Below are 19,563 nucleotides of genomic sequence, written 5' to 3' on the forward strand. Positions count from 1 at the left end.
TGCCAGCCGTCCTCTCCATAGCTCTTACTTATCCTCTCGGAACCAGCTTTGATATCTTCTCTTTCCTGTCCCCTGCATAATACTTATCACATTTTCTTAGTGTTGCCTATGCTGTCAGCACACTGGGAACCCTGGGGCTGTAGGGCCCCTGTCTGCCTCATGCATGGACGTATCTCCTGCCTAGCACAGTGCCAACACCTACTCTGAAAGTACATATCTAAGCGTACCTGGGCTGGCTCAGTCAGTAGAGCATGCAACTCTTGGTCTTGGGGTGGTGAGTTCAAGCCCTATGTTGGGTGTGGAGCCTACTTAAAAAAAAAGAAAAAAAAAGTACCCGTCTAATGGAAGTCCAGCACCCCTACTGTGCCTCCCTTAGTCCCCAAATTTCTCACCCTTCCAGAAATCTAGGAGTAACAGTACTGAGATTTTTCTCTTGTCCTGGTTAGCCATATTACAACATCCTTTGCAAATGGAGTCAGTGGCTTTTTAACTCGCCTTGAAATGCACTTCATTAATTCACCAATTACTTATTGAGTGCCTCCTAGATTCCTACACAGAGCAGCCTTTGTAGGAAAGCCTGCTCTTCACCCCATAGCACCTATTCATGGCACAGAGCAGGCCTTTCACCCTGGTGAGGCCAGGATGCTCTGAAATGGAATGGACAGTTGCCTCTTACCCCAACCCAAAGAGAGGACTCTCTGAGACCACCCCTTGCAAATTGAGAGCAGGTAAGTTTGCCCAGCTTACCCTAGCACAAAGCTCTTTCCATTCAGAATACTTGTCATAATTATAATAAAATACTCATGTGTGAACAGTCTATTGTCTGGCTCTCTCTTTTAAAGGAAATGTCCCGGGGCCCCTGGATGGCTCAGTCGGTTAAGCTTCCAACTTTGGCTCAGGTCATGATCTATGATCTCAAAGTTCGTTGGTGAGTTCAAGCCCGCATGGGGCTGGCTCTGTGCTGACAGCTCAGAGCCTGGAGCCTGCTTTGTATTCTGTGTCTCCTTTCTCTGCCCCTCCCCTGCTCATGCTCTTGTCTCTCTCTCTCTCTCTCAAAAATAATAAATGTTAAGATAGGTAGGTAGATACATAGATAGACAGATACATAGATGGAAGACTCTGAGGAGACTGACCTTGGTCTTAGTTCATTACTTATCCTCAGTCCCTAGGGCTTGGTTCATAAAATCTCTATTTTCAGCTTCACTAAATCTTAAACTGTACCTCTTTGAAGATGCAAAGTTCTAAGAGGTTCTCTGAAAGTGCAACAGACAAGGTGGTGTGCCTGGGGAGGTGGTGCTCTACCCCTTTCTAGCTCCAAAGCCCAGGCTCTCCTCCACTCCATCCCAGACTGCCTGGCCATCTCATGAGATCTCCTGGGCAGAAATTGAGTCGCGGGGCCAAGGGGTGAGGGGAGGGGGGACAGGGGGCAGGGAACCAGCTGTCATCGCAGGCAGCTGAGGCCTGCGAACCCCCTGGTCTGAGAGGCCCCTGGAGTTGCTGATGCTGGGTGGGGAGAGGGGAAGCCGCTCTTTGCATGTGAGCATGGCTTCCCCAGGGCGATGCAGGGGTTTTATCACTGGTCACTAGCCACTTGGTGTCCCGGCTTGATGGCCTGGAGTCTGGAGACCCTGGGCGGAAGGGAGAGTGGCACAGAGCCTGCTGTGGGGGCAGGGCTGGGGCTGGTAGTGCCTCTGGGTCAACAGCAGCCCCAGAATGACCTAGCGGGCCTTAGACCTCTGCTCCTGATCTCTGGAATCCATTCATCTGCCTGAGCCTTGACTTCAGCCCCTGCGTCGGCATCTCCCACAGGGGATCATGCTTAATGTCTGCCCTGGGCGTGGCAAGGACGCTTCAGCAGAGTTTTGTGAGTCCTCCACTCACCTGGGTCAACTTACCCACCTCTGATAATAAACTCTTAGAAGAAAGTTTGATGCTCCTTTTGTTAACACCACAATCCTAGGCACTCAATAGAGGCACAGCAAAGAGTAGAATCCTCAGTCCTTCAAAGGTCCCGACTTCTTAGCCTGTAAGTTGTGTGCCTGTGGGTAAGTGACTTCACCCCTCTTAATCTCATTATCATTTCTACAATGGGAAAATAATAGATGTTTGGGAGAATGAAATGAAACCACAGAAACCCCAGTCATCACACGACCTCGTTCCCTTTTCTGCTTTCATTTTCTCTAGCACTGATCACCATCTATCAGATCTTTTATTTATTTGTTGTTTTTCTCCTCCCACTAGGATGTCAACTCCACAAAGCGGCAATTTTAATCTTTTCTGTCCACCTCTGTACCCCCACACCTGTCAAATAAAACTGAACCCATGAGATTCTCAATAAATATTTGTTGAATAAATGAATGGATGGATGCAAAGTGATTAGCACTTGGTAAGTGCCCCATAATGATCGCTAGTTTACCATTGTGATTAAGCACTCAGTCTCTGGAATCTAACTGAAAGCGGAATAATTGAGGCAGGAGAAATTTAGCATCACGATAGGATGTTGGCACTCAAGCTGAGAAATCCTGTGTGCATCATTTACTAGCTGTGTAATCTGGTACAAGTGACTTTGCTTTCCTAAGTAAGGCTCAGTTTTCTCATCTGTAAAATGGAGGTAATAATAGCACCTCCCTGGTAGATTGTGAAGATAGGATAAGATGGTAATGTAAAGCATTTAGTAGAGTGTCTGGTATATAGTAAGTGCTCAATAAACAGTAATCATCATTATTCATTATAGTAATACTCAGATGAGAGGTGATGTCTAAGTCAATTAAACCATTGCTAAACACTCAAATATGTCAGGGTCTAGCAGGCTCAATTAATGTTTATTGACTTCGATCTGTGAGCTCCTCAAGGAAAGAGATTGTGTTTACATTGTCATGATATTGGCCTACACTAGATATATGAAGACATGCTGGAAAAATTACATTCTGGACTCAAATATCAGTGAGAACATTGAAGAGCTACTAGAATAATAAGAATACCAACGTCCTACTGTGCGCCAGGCACAATGTTGGTTGCTGGAGATAAGGCAATGAGCTCAAACAAACATTGTGGCTATGACTTTCAGGCTAGTGAAACTTAGCAGAGTTGACAGACTTTGTTCCAATAATTGCACAGACAGATGGAACATTGCAACTAAGTGTATCATGACAAGGAGGTATAGGAGGCTCTGACATATAGACTGTGGGCATGGAGAGGATGGGGTTGACCTGGTCTTGGGTTGAGGAGGAAGCCAAGGAGCTTCTCTCAACATAGAGCTGAGCCCCGTGGAAAGAAGAGGTCTTGGCTAGGCTGAGGGTAGGGGAAGTGTTCTCAGCAGAAAAAATAGCAGATGTAGAGGCCTTATGATGGGGGAGTCCATGTACTAAAGGAACTGAAAGAAAGCCTGGATGATCCCAATGTAGTGAGCCGATGGCAAGGGACAGGGGTGAAATAAACTGGAAATAGAAGTCGGCACTTTGGAAATTAATTGGGCAATGTGTGGTAAAGCTGAAAGAGTGTACAACCTATGATCCAGCAATTCCAACTCTAGGAACATTCTAGAGAAACAGCCACGAGTGCACTGGGAAGCATGAACAAGGAAGTTAGCCCTAGCCGCATTGTATGCAGTCTCAAAAAAACAGTGAAACAACCCAAATGCTCATCAACAGGAGAATGGACAAATTGCAGAATGTTTTCCTTGGGTTCCTCAGAAAGCAGTCTGCACCAAAAGTTAGTGTAGTACTCCTTTATCGGAGAATGCAGTCCTGAGGAAGCAAGAGAGAGGAAAAGGGGCAGTGAGACAGGGAAAGAGGGTGAGTCAGTATGAGGGTACCAAGGAGTGGCCATATTTACCACAGCATCTTGGACAGTTCTGGGGGTCGGAAGAAGGGAAGAGAATTATCTGCTGGCTCCTGGTCCAACGTTTGCCCCATGGGGCGTAAACCCCCCCCACTTGGAGATTACCCATGTGTAAGCACCTCGGACGCCCCTTAGTGCTGCACATGTCTGCCACAAGGAGAAGCCCGAGATGGAATCTAGTTGGCCAGAGCCCACACAGAATCGGTCACCGTGTAAGGGTCAGGATGGAACAGGTCACCAAGGGAGATTGTCTGAGAAGGCAGGCTGAGAAGAGCTGAGGAGGCCTGTGACGTATGTGATGTAATACCAAATAGTATACAGCAGTGAAAGAGACGTATAGCTGCGTACGTGCACGTGAAGACTAGCCAAACAATGTTGAGTTGAAAGGCAAGTTGCAGAAGAAGGTACAAGGTAAAGTTTATTTACATAAGGTTCAAAAAGAAGCCAGTGTAGACAACATGTATAAAAAAGCAGTGGAATAATAACAGATAAATCCAAAATTGAGGCTACTAGTTGCTTCTGGGGAGTTAGGAGGAAATTGTTATGAGGCCATGGAGAATTCCAGAGAAAATGCTGGTGATGTTGGGGGTTTTGTTGTTGCTACTGTGTTTTTGTTGTTGTCATTTTTTTTTTAATGTTTATTTATTTTTGAGAGAGAGAGAGAGAGAGAGGGAGAGGCAGAGCACGAGCCAGGGAGAGGCAGAGAGAGAGGGGGACACAGAATCTGAAGTGGGCTCCAGGCTCTGAGCTGTCAGCACAGAGCCCAACATGGGGGTTTGAACCCATGAACTGTGAGATCATCACCTGAGCCGAAGTCAGACACTTAACCGACTGAGCCACCTCTCTGTTGTTGTTATTTTCAATATGGAACACTTCACACATTTACATGTGTCATCCTTATGCATGAACCATGCTAATCTTCTCTGAATTGTCCCAATTTTAATATATACCCTGATGAAGTGAGGAGGGTTTTTTAATGGCAGCAAATACCCCACAGGGTTTATCATTTAAATCTTTAATTAAAAAAAAAATTTTTTTTTAAGTAGGCTTCACACCCAGGTTGGAGCTCAATGCAGGGCTTGAACTCAAGACCCTGAAATTAAGACTTGAGCTGAGATCAAGGGTCGGATGCTTAACCAACTGAGCCACCTCTGCATCTCTAAGTCATTTTTTTAAAGATTATATTTTTATTTTTATTTATTTTTAATTTTTAAAATGTTTACAGCCCTCTTAGCACAACGGGCAGCATGTCAGTCTCATAATTTTTTTAAAACACTTATTTATTTTTGAGAGAGTGCGCGCGCATGTGCACATGAGCACGGGGGTGGCAGAGAGAGGGAGTCACAGAACCCGAAGCAAGCTCAACACTGTCAGTGCAAAGCCCCACATGGGGCTCGAACTCACAAACCATGAAATCATGACCTGAGCCTCAGTCGGCTGCTCAATCGACTGAGCCACCAAGGCACCCAAAAGATTATATTTTTAAGTAATCTCTACACCCAACGTGGGGCTCAAACCCACAACCCCGAAATCAAGAGTTGCCTGCTTCACCCACCGAGCCAGCCAGGCACCCCTTCATTTAACTAATTTTTAAGGGTACAGTTCAGTGGCATTAAGTATATTCACATTCACGTTGTGCAACCATCACTACCATCCAACTCTAGAATCTTTCCTTCATCCCACTCTTTTTTTTTATTTTATTTTTTATTTATTTTTTTTTTTAATTTTTTTCCCAACGTTTTTTATTTATTTTTGGGACAGAGAGAGACAGAGCATGAACGGGGGAGGGGCAGAGAGAGAGGGAGACACAGAATCGGAAACAGGCTCCAGGCTCCGAGCCATCAGCCCAGAGCCTGACGCGGGGCTCGAACTCACGGACCGCGAGATCGTGACCTGGCTGAAGTCGGGCGCTTAACCGACTGCGCCACCCAGGCGCCCCCTTCATCCCACTCTTGGATAGCTTGGGCTACTCTAACAAAATGCATCCACAGGGTGGCTTAAACAACAGTCATTTCTTTATCACAGCTCTGGAGGCTGGGAAGTTCAAGGTCAAGTTGCCAGCAGATTTGGTGTCCAATGGGGGCCATCTTCCTCACAGATGGTCTCCTCACTGTAACCTCACATGACGGAAGGGGGCACTCTACGGTTTCTTTTATAAGGGCATTAATCCCAATCATAAGGGTGAAAGCCCACTTCTTGGTTTGTAGCCAGCTGCCTTTTCCCTGTGTGCTCACATGCCTTTCCTTGGAGAGTGTGTGGAGAGAGATTTCTCTCTCTTCCTCTTATAAGGGCACTAATCCCATCAAGAGGGCCCCTCTCTCCTGACCTCTAAAATGTAAACATAATCATCTCCCAAAGGTTCCACCTCCAAACACCATTACGCTGGGGGTCAGGGTTTCAACATATGAGTTTTAGGAATTTCAGCCTATAACAATCCCAAACAGAAACTCTACACCTACTGAATAACTAACTCCCCAAAATTCCCTCTCCAGGCAGCGCCTGGCATCCACTATTCTATTTTCTGTCTCCATGAATTTGTCTACTCTAGGGACTTCCTATAAGGGGAATAATACCATATTTGTCCTTTAGTATCTGGTCTATTTCATTTCGCGTAATGTCTTCAGTGTTCATTCATATTGTAGCGTGTGTTAGAATTTCCTCCTTTTTGGGGGCACCTGGCTGGCTCAGTCATTAAGCATCCAACTCTTGACATCAGCTCAAGTCATGATCTCATGGTTCGTGGGATTGAGCCCCAAGTCAGACTCTGCACTGACAGCATGGAGCCTGCTTGGGATTCTCTCTCTCTGCCCCTCCCCTGCTCGTTCTCTCTAAATAAATAAATAAACATTAAAAAAAAAAAAAAAGAATTTCCTTCCTTTTTAAGGCTACATAATAATCCATAGTATGTATATAGCACATTTTGTTTTCCCATTCATCTGCTGATTGACATTTGAGTTGTTTCTACTTTTTGGCTATTGTGAATAATGCTGCTATAAAAGTGGTGAATTTTTGTTTCTTAAGTTGATCATGATAATAATATATAATTATTTTTTAAAATGTTTTTATTTATTTTTGAGACAGAGAGAAACAGAGCATGAGCGGGGGAGGGGCAGAGAGAGAGGGAGACACAGAATCTGAAACAGGCTCCAGGCTCTGAGCTGTCAGCACAGAGCCTGACGCGGGGCTCAAACAGACTGTGAGATCATGACCTGAGCTGAAGTCGGATGCCTAACCAAGTGAGCCACCCAGGCGCCCCAAATATATAACTATTTTTAAGCCACATGTATGTTTATTTCCTATTTTTAAAGTTTAGAACTGCATAATATGATTCTTTATTACTAAACTGGTCCACAGTGGCACTGTCTTCATTATTTTGCATGACAGTAAGTACCTCCAAAAAGTAATTTAATGACTCGGTTTTACTATGACAAACTCAGTATTTGCCATTTCTTATCAAAATAATTGGTATATCATTAAAGTCATCTTTGTAAATGTTCTAAACAACTTGATCATTAAATAGAAGACCCCAGTAAAAGATAACAAATAAGTGAGCTAATTTTTTTATTAATTAAAAATAAAAGGGAGCACCTGGCTGGCTCAGTCAGTGGAGCACGCAACTCTTGATCTCGGGGTCATGAGATTGAGCCCCATGTTGGGGGTAGAGATAACTTAAAGGAAAGGGGGTGGTTCAGTCAGTTGAGCATCGGACTCCAGCTCAGGTCATGACCTCACGGTTCATGAGTTCAAGCCCCATTTCGGGCTCGCCGCTCTCAGCGTGGAGCCCACTTCAGATCCTCTGTCCCCCTCTCTCTCTGTCCCTCCCCCTGCGTGCACACACTCTCTCTCTCTCTCAAAATAAATAAATAAATAAACGTTTAAAAATAAATAAATAAAATGAAATAGTTAAAATGGTAATTTTATGTTGTATGTATTTTACCACAATTAAAAAAGAAGGGAAAGAAGGAAGGAAGGAAAGTGTCAGATCAGGCAAAACCTGATGACTGCAGTGAATATTTGAGTCTCAACAATTTCTTTTTATTTTTTTAATGTTTATTGATTTATTTTGAGAGACAGCACACACCCAGAGGGGAAGAGGGAGAGAGAGAGAGAGAGAGAGAGAGAGAGAGAGAATCAAGCAGGCTCCACGCTGTCAGCACAGATGCCTACTTGAGGCTTAAATTCCTGAACCATGAGATCATGACCTGAGCCAAAATCAAGAGTGGGAAGCTTCACCAACTGAGCCACCCAGGTGCCCCAAGTCTTTAACAATTTCTGTGCATTGCCTCAATTTTTACAAGAATAGATTACATAGAAGTCCAGTTAAGGGGTTGCACCAAAGGAGGAGGACTTAATCCCTCATTTATTGCTGGAAAAATCAAGCCAAACGGAGGTTGGGCAGCCTGTCAGAGGCTCCCGGCTCCTGGCCAGCAGCACCAGGGCGAGGACCCAGCTATTGCCCTCTTGCCTGGTGTATGAATGAACAACTGTCCACAGGGGAAGCAGCAGTAACCAGATAACAGGCACTGACTGAGCGTGTGCTACAGGCCAGGTCCTTCCTGGGTGCCCAGGGGATGGATATGCAAGTGAATGAGAGGAGAGTCTGTCTGACCTTCAAAGAGCTGGTTCCCAGGTAAGAAGATAAGACTCAGAAAGGTACCTGCCAGCACAAGTTGATAAGGGGCCCCTCTGCAGTCTGAACACACCCACATTACTGCCTTATCTTTGTATGTTAGAGTTATTTATTTACAGGCCATTTTAGCAGGAAGACTGGGGGCTCCTTGAGGACATTCATTGATTCAGGTATTTACCGAATAGTACTGTGTACCTAGGCACTGATTTGAGACAGCTGGTATACAATAAATGTTTGATAAATGTACATTGCCTAGCATTCAGTAGGCATTCAATAAATGCTCTTTGAATTGAATAAACAATGCATGAATAAATAATTTGCACAAGGTCAGGCATACAGCAGGTATTCAATAAATGTTGAATTGCACGAAGGAAGGAATAGCACACTGGAGGTACTCGTTAAATGTCGCACCCTCCTGCCTGTCTGACCTACCTCCATCCTGAGCCTGAATCCTGGACATGGAAGCCCAAAGACCAGATTGGATGTGCTGATCATCATCCATCCATTCATCCATTTAACAAGCATTTATCAAGGATCTACTGTTTGCCAGTCCCTGGGGATATAGCAGTGAACAAGCAAGTGTTTTTCTCTCATTTGCTCACATTCTGATGGAGGAGAAAGACAGTAAATAAGTTAATAATTAAAAAAAAAAAAAAAAAGTAACAGTAAGTAAACCCCGGTGACATTAAGTAAACCCAAGTGATGTGAAGGACTGCAGGGAGGTGAGAGGAGTGGGTGAGAGAGATTAATCAGGGAAAGACCTCTGTGAGAAGTGGACGTTGGAGAAGTCTGAAAAGGAAGAAACAGCCAGCCAGCCATATGAAGATCTGGGGAAAGAGCGTTTAGGCAGACAGAACAGCATATGCAGAGGCTTTGAGGCAAGAACGGAGTCGGCCTGTGGAAAGAACGGTGAGAAGCAAGTAGGTTCCTATGCAACTGAGCCAAGGGGAGGGCGGGACAGATAGGAATGGGTTAGATCACAGAAGGCATTCCCATTAAAGGTAAGGAGCTTGGGTTTTATTCTAACTCAGATGCAAAGCCATTGGAGGGCTTTAAGCACTGTGGGGTAGCCTGAACAATGAACCTCCAAAGATGTCCACATTCTTATTCCTTGAACCTGTGAGTATATTACTGCATATGGCAGAAGAGGCTTTGCAGATCTGACCAAGTCCAGGGTCTGGAGATGGGGAGATTATCCCAGATTATCCAGATTGACTGAATGTAAACACAAGGGTCCTTATCAGAGATAGAAAGGAGGGTCAAAAAGAACAGTAGATGTGGCAGCAGAAGAGATTGGATAAATGTGCTTTGAAGAAGGAGGAAGGAGCCACAAGCCAAGGAATATGGGCCTCCACTAGACGCTGGAAAAAGCAGAGAAATGCATTTCTCCTCAGAGCTTCCAGAAGGAACCAGACCTGCCAGCATCTTAATCTTAGCCTCTCGTAATTCATTTTGGACTTCTGGCCTCCAGAACTGTAAGAGAATAAATTGGTATGATTTTAAGCCACTAAATTTGTGGTAACTTATTGCAGCAGCAACAGGAAACTAATCAACCAAGGGCACCTGGCTGGCTTCGAAGGTGGAACATGCGACTCTTGACCCTGAGGTCGTGAATTTGAGTCCCACGTTGGGTGTAGAGATTACTCAAAATAAAAAATAATAAAAAAGAGGGCACCTGGGTGGCTCAGTCAGTTAAGAATCCAACTTTGGCTCAGGTCACGATCTCGTGTTTCATGGGTTCAAGCCCTGCATCAGCTCTGCGCTGACAGTGTGGAGCTTGCTTGGGATTCTCTCTCTCTCTTTCTCCCTCTCTCTCTGCCCTTCCCCCATTCATGCTTTCTATTGCTCTCAAAATAAGGAAACAATAATAATGAAGGGCACCTGGGTGGCTCAGTCGGTTGAGCACCCGACTCCTGGTTTCGGCTCAGGTCGTGATCTCACAGTTCGTGAGTTCCAGCCCCAAATTGGGCTCTATGCTGACAGTGCAGAGCCTGCTTGGGATTCTCTCTCTCTCTCTCTCTCTCTCTCTCTCTCTCTCTCTCTCCCTCTCTCTCTCTGCCCCTCCCCTGCTCGGTTTCTATCCCTCTCTCTCAAAAAATAAATAAACATTAAAATAATAATAATAAAGCTAATCAACTGGACAAGGAACAGGATCAGACTTGTTTTAGAAAGATTTTTCTGTTTGCTGTTACAGAATGGCTTTAGGAGGATTAAAAGTAGAAGCAGAGACACCAGGGAGGTTACTGCAGACTTCTGAGCGAGCAATGGTGGTGGTCTGGATAAAATGGGAGAGATGATGCTGGATGGGAGAGCTCAGATATAGTCAACTGGGTTTTCTGATGGATTGGATGTTGTAGGGGAAGGGCTCGGTGAAGGAAAGCAAGAACTCATCACCACCACCACCCCCAACGTCCCCACCCTCCCCGGGGCCTCACGGAACCACATCACACTTGACAGGCTATTCCTGGGATGCTGGGCATTTTTGCATGATTAGGCTGGAACACTTCTCTGGGAAATACATGCCTTCAGCCTGAAAGGTTTTTACAAGCCAGGGCAGAGGATTAAAGGCAGTCAGGCTGAGGAGAAATCCCAGGGTCAGAAGACAGCTGAGCATGGAGACTTTTACTCTAAACCTTAACATTTTCATTTTTCACTCCCTGAACCCAGGGTGTCACGTTAAATACATGTTTGGCAACATCGGCTGTTCTATTTTTCTTCTTAATTATACAAAGAGAGAGACTGGAGGTGGCTCAGCCCCAGGCTGGGGGAAGCCAGGAGGCTTTGGCACCAGTGGGAGGCAGAGACACCAGCTAAAAGTCAAGAGGATTTGAAATCCTTTTGAAGGAGCATGGAGACCAAACTCCCAATTCCCCTGAACTCAGTGCGGTCAGCCCTGACTCAGGGTTTCTAAAAGGAGACTGACAGAGTCACCAGCTTAGAATGGAGAGGGGACAGATGGGCACGTGTCTGAGATAAAAATATCACCAGCACCAAGACCGTTCCTGTGCCGTGAATTTATACCCAGGCCTCTGTCCTCCTCCCTCCTTCCATCCTCTGAGCAGAAAATGGCTAACTAGATCGTTCTTCACATTTATAGAGTACTTCCTACTGTGTGCCAGGAACTGGGTTAAACTGTTAACTCGTGTTATCTTACTGTACGCACTCAACTATTCTATGCAGAGAGACTACCATACTACCGTTATCCCCATTTTCTAGAAAGGGAATCCGGCTCATGGAGTTGAAACGTGACCCCCGCTCCCTTATGCTGAGCCTGGGCCTATCTGCCTTCAACTCCATGCTTTGCCCTCACTCTGCTTTGCTCTGTAGCACAGGCAGGCCAACACCAGCAAGCTGCCAGATCGACTGGCTTCCGCCAGATTGGCCAGTGGGAGGCAGTGATAGGAACCAGGTGGGTGGGAGGAAGGGAGAAGCCAGGATGGTTCTCCCTTTCTATCTGCCTCAGGCAGTATCTCCAGCAGCAGCCACATTTCCTGTGTCTCCACCTCCCACCAGGCAGGCCTTCTGTGGGTCCAGCTACTACCTGATGACTCCAGTCCCTCCTGCATCCCAGAAACCCCAGCTCCTCCCCCAGTGGCTTCAACCCCAGAGGTGATCAAGGCCCTCCTACTGTTGCTAATCTGCGCTTGCTTCCCCCTCCCCTGTCTGTCTTCTTCCCTAGCTCTCCCACTGCCTACAAAGCCATTCCCCTCCTCTGGTGTCTGGTTTTTCCCATTGGATTCTCACTGATATTCTGCCTTTAGTAGATACTCACAGATTACCCAATTCATTAGATTTGGAATGAGACAATCCCCTTTCATCGAGAACAGCATATCCCACAAGAGGGAAAATAGTAACCACAGTTTACTGAGCATTGTGCTAATTGCCAGACAAATGTTCTTTCGTGGAACACTCACAACAAACCTTTCTGCCAAGACCCACTGCTATTCCCATTTGACAGATGGGACTCAGGGAGGTTGGGTTGCTTGCCCAAAGTGACAGTTACAAACTGACAAAGCTGGGATTCAAATCTAGGTGTACCTAGCTCCGAAGTCTGTATCTTTTTCTAATCTCTGTTGACATCTTGAATACACTTGCAGCCCTCTGATGAGCTCAACTCCCCTGGCTGACTGGAAGACCCCACCTCAGCTCACTCTGGGGTACTTATATTCAGTTCCTAGACAGCTGCAGCAAAGTACCACAGCCAAGATGAGTGAGAACAACAGAAATGTATTGTCTCACAGCTCTGATGGCCAGAAATTGTAAATCGAGGTGTATTTCTGAAGCCTCTATAAAAAGATCTGGTCCAGGCCTCTCTGCTAGCTTCTGGTAGCATCAGGCATTCCTTGACTTGTGGATGGCCATCTTCTCCCTGAGTCTCTTCAAATCATCTTCCCTCTGGGTACGTCTCTGTGTGTTCTAATTTCCCCATTTTATAAGGACACTACTCATATCGGATTAGGACCTACCCTAATGACTTCATTTCACTTGATTACCTCTATAAAGATTCTATCTCCAAATAAGATCATGTTCTGTGGCACTAGGAGTTAGGATTACAAGGTATCCTTTTGCAAGGACACAATTCAGCCCATACAGTCCTCCCTGATCTCTGGTGCTGAGTCTCTAGAGTGTGGCCTAGTTGGTCCTGTTTTGCCAGTGAAGATGTTAGATCATCCAGGAAGATGTTTAATTCTCTGACACCCTGCCCCTTGAAGAGATGCATTGAGTCCCAAATCATGTATGCATTGACAACATTTATCCCATTTTACTCCAAAATATAGAGAGAGACATAAAGCACCTTGTGTGGCCACACCAATTTTGAAAAAGGAGAACAAAGTTGGAAGACTTAATTTAGTTGACTTCAAGACTTATTTTTTTTAACATTTACTTATTTATTTAGAGAGGGGGAGAGAGGGGGGGGGGGGGGGGGGGGGGGGAGGAGGAGGGAGACAGAGAGAGGGAGACAGAGAATCCCAAGCAGGTTCCACACCATCAGCGCAGAGCCTGACATGGGGCTCAGACTCACAAACCGTGAGGTCATCACCTGAGCTGTGATCAATGGTCAGATGCTTAACCAGCTAAGCCACCCAGGTGCCCCGACTTCAAGACTTATTTTTTTTAATGTTTATTTATTTATTGAAAGAGAGAGAGAACAAGCTGGAGAGGGGCAGAGAGAGAATCCTAAGCAGGCTCCAGGCTGTCAGCACAGAGCCTGGCACAGGGCTCAATCCCACAAACTATGAGATCATGACCTGAGCTGAAATCAAGAGTCAGACACTTAACCGACTGAGCCACTCAGGTACCCCAAGACTTACTTTAAAGCTAGACTAATCGGGGCACCTGGGTGGCTCAGTCAGTTAAGCGTCCGACTTTGGCTCAGGTCATAATCTCGCAGTCCGTGACTTTGAGCCCCGCATCGGGCTCTGTGCTGACAACTCAGAGCCTGGAGCCTGTTTCAGATTCTGTGTCTCCCTCTCTCTCTGACCCTCCCCCGTTCATGCTCTGTCTCTCTCTGTCTCAAAAATAAATAAACGTTAAAAAAAAAAAAAACATTCATACCAACATTGCCTATAATTGCAAAAAAAAAAAAACCAAAAAAAAAACAAAACTGGAAACGACTCAAATGTCTTTAAAAAATAAATAAATAAAGCTAGACTAATCAAGACAGGATATACTGGCAAAAGGATAGACAAAGTGAGCAATGAAATAGAGGGGGGGAGGGCCAGAAACAGACCCTCACATATGCAGGGACTTGGTTTTTGACAAAACTGTCCTCACATTTTAACAGAGAAACCTTACTTCACTCAAAAATCAGTTTGAAGGTGACCTGGCTGGCTCAGTCAGTGGAGCATATGACTCGATCTCAGGGTTGTGAATTCAAGCCCCACGTAGGTATAGAGATTACTTATAATTAAAAGTTAAAAAAAAAAAATCAGTTTGAGATGGATCATATGCCTAAACATACAACAATACCTCTAGATCTTTTTTTTTTAATCCATGTTTTAAAGTTTTAAAACAGGTGAATATCTTCATGACCTTGGGGTTGGCAATGATTTCTTAGCCAGGGCAGAAAAAACACTACCCATAAAAGGCATAGGCACAAACACATGGACCCAGCAATGGCTCCTGACCAGGGGGGAAGAGTGAGCCCCACAAGCCCAGGAAGTGGAGAACAGGGAGGAAGAGCAGGGACTCCCCAACATGCTCTCTGAGCTCCAGGCCCAGAGAATGATTTGGAGATCAACAGTGAAGTCCAGAAATCCTAATTCTGAATTTTACAACCTCTCCCCTGACAGTTACCTAACTTTGTTTCCAGCTTTCTTTACCCACTTCTTCCATTCTGAAAGACTTCTGGATCATTCACTAAAGCTGCCTTCCAGATGTCTTGTGGAGTTGGCATCAGGGCTGGGCAGCAGAGGGATTTCACACATTCTGTGTGGCACACAGTGGGAGTCACAGGGAGGCCTATACCAATTCCATACAAGGAAAACTTGCGAACTGTTAAAAATAACCATTACGGATGCATGGCTTCTGGAAGGAGTGAGCTTCCTATTACCAGAGGTATACAAGCCCTGTTCTGTAGAGGCATGAGTTCAAGAAATGGTGGTTGTTTTTATGATTATTAATTTAGGGTGTTTTTTAAACATTTATTTATTTTTAGTAATCTGTATACCCAACACAAGGCTCAAACTCATGACACCTAGATGACTCTTGAGTCATAGGTTCTTCAGACTGAGCCAGTTAGGCACTCCTAATTTAGGGGTTTTAAACCTCAGAGCAGAGGGGGAGGCAGAGATGGGAGAAGGAAGCAAACAGAAGCAAGGGATCAGATTACGATGGGCTCCAACAAAGTACTCTCTCTCTCTCTCTCTTTATTTATTTATTTAAATGTTTTATTTATTTCTGAGAAAGAGAGCAAGAGCAGGGGAGGGGCAGAGAGAGAGGGGACAGAGGATCCAAAACGGGCTCCTCCCTGACAGCAGTGAGCCCGATGCAGGCCTTGAACCCACAAACAGTGAGATCATGACCTGAGCCAAAGTCGGAAGCTCAACTGAATGAGCCACCCCAGGCGCCCCAAAGTACTCTCTTTTTAAAAGTGGAAAATTCTTTGAGCTTTTATTGAACAGGAAGTGGCAAGAAGGTTCCTCTTCAGCTGGGCATCAAATATACCTCTCCTATTAATCTGCCTGAGAGAGGTGACTAGGTGTCCACACTCAGGGTCCATGAATAGATATTTCTAATACCTCCATTTTTGCTAAGAGGACTGGAGGCTCAGAGAAGTTAAGTAATTTGCCCAAGGTCACATTGCAACTGAGTAGACAAGGGAACAGCCAACCCCAACCATTGTAAAAGACTGAAAGTACTTAAAAACTAAAGCCCATCTTGGGGCGCCTGGGTGGCGCAGTCGGTTAAGCGTCCGGCTTCAGCCAGGTCACGATCTCGCGGTCCGTGAGTTCGAGCCCCGCGTCAGGCTCTGGGCTGATGGCTCGGAGCCTGGAGCCTATTTCCGATTCTGTGTCTCCCTCTCTCTCTGCCCCTCCCCCGTTCATGCTCTGTCTCTCTCTGTCCCAAAAATAAAAAAAAAAAAAAAAAAAAAAAACTAAAGCCCATCTAGTTCAGTGGTTCTCAAACTTTGCCTTAAGAACAAGCTAAAACTAAACTGCTTGGGTGGTTTTTAGTAACTTACACGTTAACAAAATACCTCTGGAGATGCAGGCAGGTGTGAGTTTGATGGTGGTGAAGCCCCAGATCCTAGAGTCCCACTCTAAGGTTTAATGTCCTGTAGTACTTACTATACTCATTAGTTTTCTGATTTTCCATCTGGAAAATGGTGATATTAATAGCATGAGTTGTAAAAAACTCTTGAGTTGAATACAATATATTCAATATAATAAAATAATAAACAATGAAATCATTTCACGTATTTAATATAACCTATAATATGGGGGGCCCTGGCTGATTCAGTCTGTGGAGCATGCAACTCTTGATCTTGGGTTGTGGGTTTAGGCCCATGTTGAGTATAGAGATTACTTAAAAATAAAATTTTAAGGGGCGCCTGGCTGGCTCAGTCAGTAGAGCATATGACTCTTAATCTCAGGGTCATGAGTTCAATCCCCATGATGGCCATGGAGCCTACTTAAAACAATATTTAGGAGCACCTTGGGTGGCTCAGTTGGTTAAGCGTTGGACTCTTGATTTCGGCTCAGGTCATGATCCCAGGGTCATGGGATGTAGCCCCACATTGGGTTCCACGCTGAGCATGGAGCCTGCTTGAGATTCTCTATCTCTCCCTCTGTCCCTCTCCCCTGCTCTCAATCTCTTTCTCTCAAATTAAAAATAAAAAATATTAAAAAAAAATAAAATAGGGGTGCCTAGGTGACTCCACCAGTTAAGCACTGGATTTTGGCTCAGGTCAGTATTTCACAGTCTGTGTATTTGATCCCCGTGTCAGGGTCTGTGCTGACAGCCTATAGCCTGCTTCAGATTCTGTGATTCCCTCTCTCTCTGCCCCTCCGCAGCTCATGTTCTATCTCTCTCTCTCTCAAAAATAAATAAACATTACCAAAAAAAATTAAATTTAAAAAGTAAATAAATGTTTAAGGAATCTTAAAAAATAAAATAAAAAACTTAAATATATAATGAGTATATAACAACTTTAATAAAATATATCAATTATATGTAATATTATATATTAAATCATACGTGTTATATTTGTATATTATGTACTTATTTACAATATATAAATTACTTAATAATAAAGGGTTTAAAATAGCACCTGTCATTAGTAAGCACTACTTAAGCATGAGCTTTTTTTCACTCCATCTTACCAGGAGCTTGCTACCCGATCTCCAAGGGCAGCTCGGGCCATCTTTGGTCAGCCCTGGGCTGTGCCCACAGCCACAGCGGCAGGGTGCAGCAACATTTTCAGTTGGATCTCTATAGGCTCACGCACAGAGTTGACTGAAAAAATTCTATTTGGATTTTTTTTGGATATAAACTCCCAAAGGCTGAGAGCACACGTCCCTGGCCACTAGGGGGAGCTACGCGTGGAGTTTGGAAGCACCGCCGGGCTGGGCAGCTTGGGTTTCAAACAGGATTCTCCAATGGTTAGTCTGGGATGGAGTTGGTGCATCTCAGGTCCCGGCTGGTGGGGAAAAGTTACTAACCACAGGCCCTTCAGGGCTATAGGACCTAGGGCCGGAAGCAGGGATTGCCCAGATGCCTCCCCTCCAAGTCTGGATAATATTTTTATTTTTTCTGCTCTGTGCATGTGGTAGGATTCAAACTGCAGAGAATTAGGAGGGGGGGAGGGGCATGATGGAGGAGTTGGAGGAAGGAAACGTGGCCTCGTCCCAACTCCAAAGCCCCCTGCTAAACTGCCACTCCCAGATCCCATTGTTCCTTCTAAATCAGCAAATCTCGCCTTCCAGCTTCCAGCCTCTTCCCCTTTCAGACGTGGCCTCCCTCAGGCCCCACCAGCTTCCAAATGTTGTGTGTACCCAATTCTGTCTGAGCAAGGATTCTTCAGACCCAAGCACATCTTATTCATTAAACATGCTTCAAATAGGAGTTTCCTGTGCACCTAATCCCGTGAGAGTCCCTGGGGTGTTGACAAAGTGACTTAAACAGACACCAACTTTGCTCTCAGGGTGCTCATTGGCTGGGGCGGGGACAAGGACAAACAGGTCAATACATAAATAAACTAGGTGATTTCAGATACTGTAGTAATCAGAATTCCAAAAGAAATAAAGTAGGGTGAGATGATGGAATATGAGATAGGGGCTACTTTAGACAGAAAGGAAGGGTCTGTCTTGGGAGGTGGCATTCGAACACAGATGGTAAGCAGAAGGAGTAACAAGTACAAAAGCCGTCAAAGAAACAAGCCCAGTGAGGTGAGATTTCAAATTCCAACTTGCCTAGTCTTCAAGAAAACGCCCAGAAAGGCCTCTGAGGAATCCCAGAGACTTTGGGGAGGAAGGGGCCTTAAGGTTTATCCCATAATGTGGGGGGTGTGGAGGAGCGCCCTCTAGTGGTGACAATAGTTAAATTTCATCATCGCTGACCTGGAATGCCACATGCCTGTGATTTGACTGGGCTAATTATGAGCTTCACTCATCACTGTCTCTCCCACATCTATTCATTCAACAGATACTTACTGAGCGCCACCTACGTGCCTAGTGCTATTCTAGATACGGGGGTACACTTGTGAACCCGACAGTAAATGTCCCTGTCCTCCCAGAGCCTAGACCTCTAACCCCACCTCACCTCTGCCTCCACTTCAGGGTCTTTGCACTTGCTATTGTCCCCTGAATACAGGCTCCTGGCTTTTTGCATCGCTGGCTCAGGTCTCATTTCAAATGTGACCAAGTCAGAAAAGTGTAAACTTATTAATTTATTGCCTGTTGTCCCCACTAAAATATGATTCCAGTAAGGTTACCATTTTCCTGGAATCCCTCAGTCTCGCACTTACTAGGCGCTCAGTAAACAGTTTCTGAATGGGTTTGAGCATTCATTCATTCAAAAAATATTTATCGGGTGCCAGCCAACCTACTACACATCAGACGCTGGTGACCCGTCAAGTGAACGGATTGAACAAAACAGACCAAAACTCCCCGACCACAGCATTCTTAAATAAAAATTGCAACCCGGGCACTACTCATTCCCTTTACCCTGCCTTTCTTTTTTTTTTTTTCCCGGATACATTTATCACCCTCTAAACTATCATAATTTTACTCCTTGGTGTTTGTGTGTCTTCCCTCTAGAATATAAGCGCCACGAAGGCAGGGGATTTTGTCCATGTTGTTCACCCCTGAGCGACTAAACAAGTTGGCACCTGGTAGGTGCTCAGTAAGTAAAGACCGAATGAACTCTAGACCTCAGCCAGCTTTTTCCTACAGACCTTGAGCCACTTAGTTCCAAGGGGGAACGGGCCTCAGGAGGTGCCGAGAGGTGACCTCAGGTGGCCCGACCCAGGAGTCCGAGCTCTGGGCGAGGGGCCATCGGAGCAGCTGAGACGCGAGGCGCGGGCAGCGAGAGCCCGACACGGCCCTGAGGGCCTGGAGAGCTGCCAGAAAGAGGAGCAAACGCTCGTAGCC

General features: G+C 45.4%; 1 protein-coding gene and 1 pseudogene across 3 annotated transcripts in view; both read right to left on the minus strand.

Annotated features, from left to right (window-relative positions):
• KDM2B (lysine demethylase 2B) overlaps positions 1 to 19,562 on the minus strand; it is a 153,136-nt gene extending 133,574 nt beyond the window's left edge. For 2 of the 3 annotated variants that reach the window (XR_007455243.1, XM_049619356.1), the window contains exon 1: positions 19,368 to 19,562. The gene's annotated coding sequence lies outside the window, so the exon portion shown is untranslated. The remainder of the gene's footprint in view (positions 1 to 19,367) is intronic. The other variant, XM_049619358.1, reaches the window with a different exon arrangement.
• On the minus strand, positions 4,699 to 4,810 carry LOC125914992 (uncharacterized; annotated as a pseudogene).
• Position 19,563: the final 1 nt, after the last annotated feature.

The sequence above is a fragment of the Panthera uncia genome, assembly GCF_023721935.1.
Source record: "Panthera uncia isolate 11264 chromosome D3 unlocalized genomic scaffold, Puncia_PCG_1.0 HiC_scaffold_8, whole genome shotgun sequence".
In the NCBI taxonomy this organism is placed as follows: domain Eukaryota; kingdom Metazoa; phylum Chordata; class Mammalia; order Carnivora; family Felidae; genus Panthera; species Panthera uncia.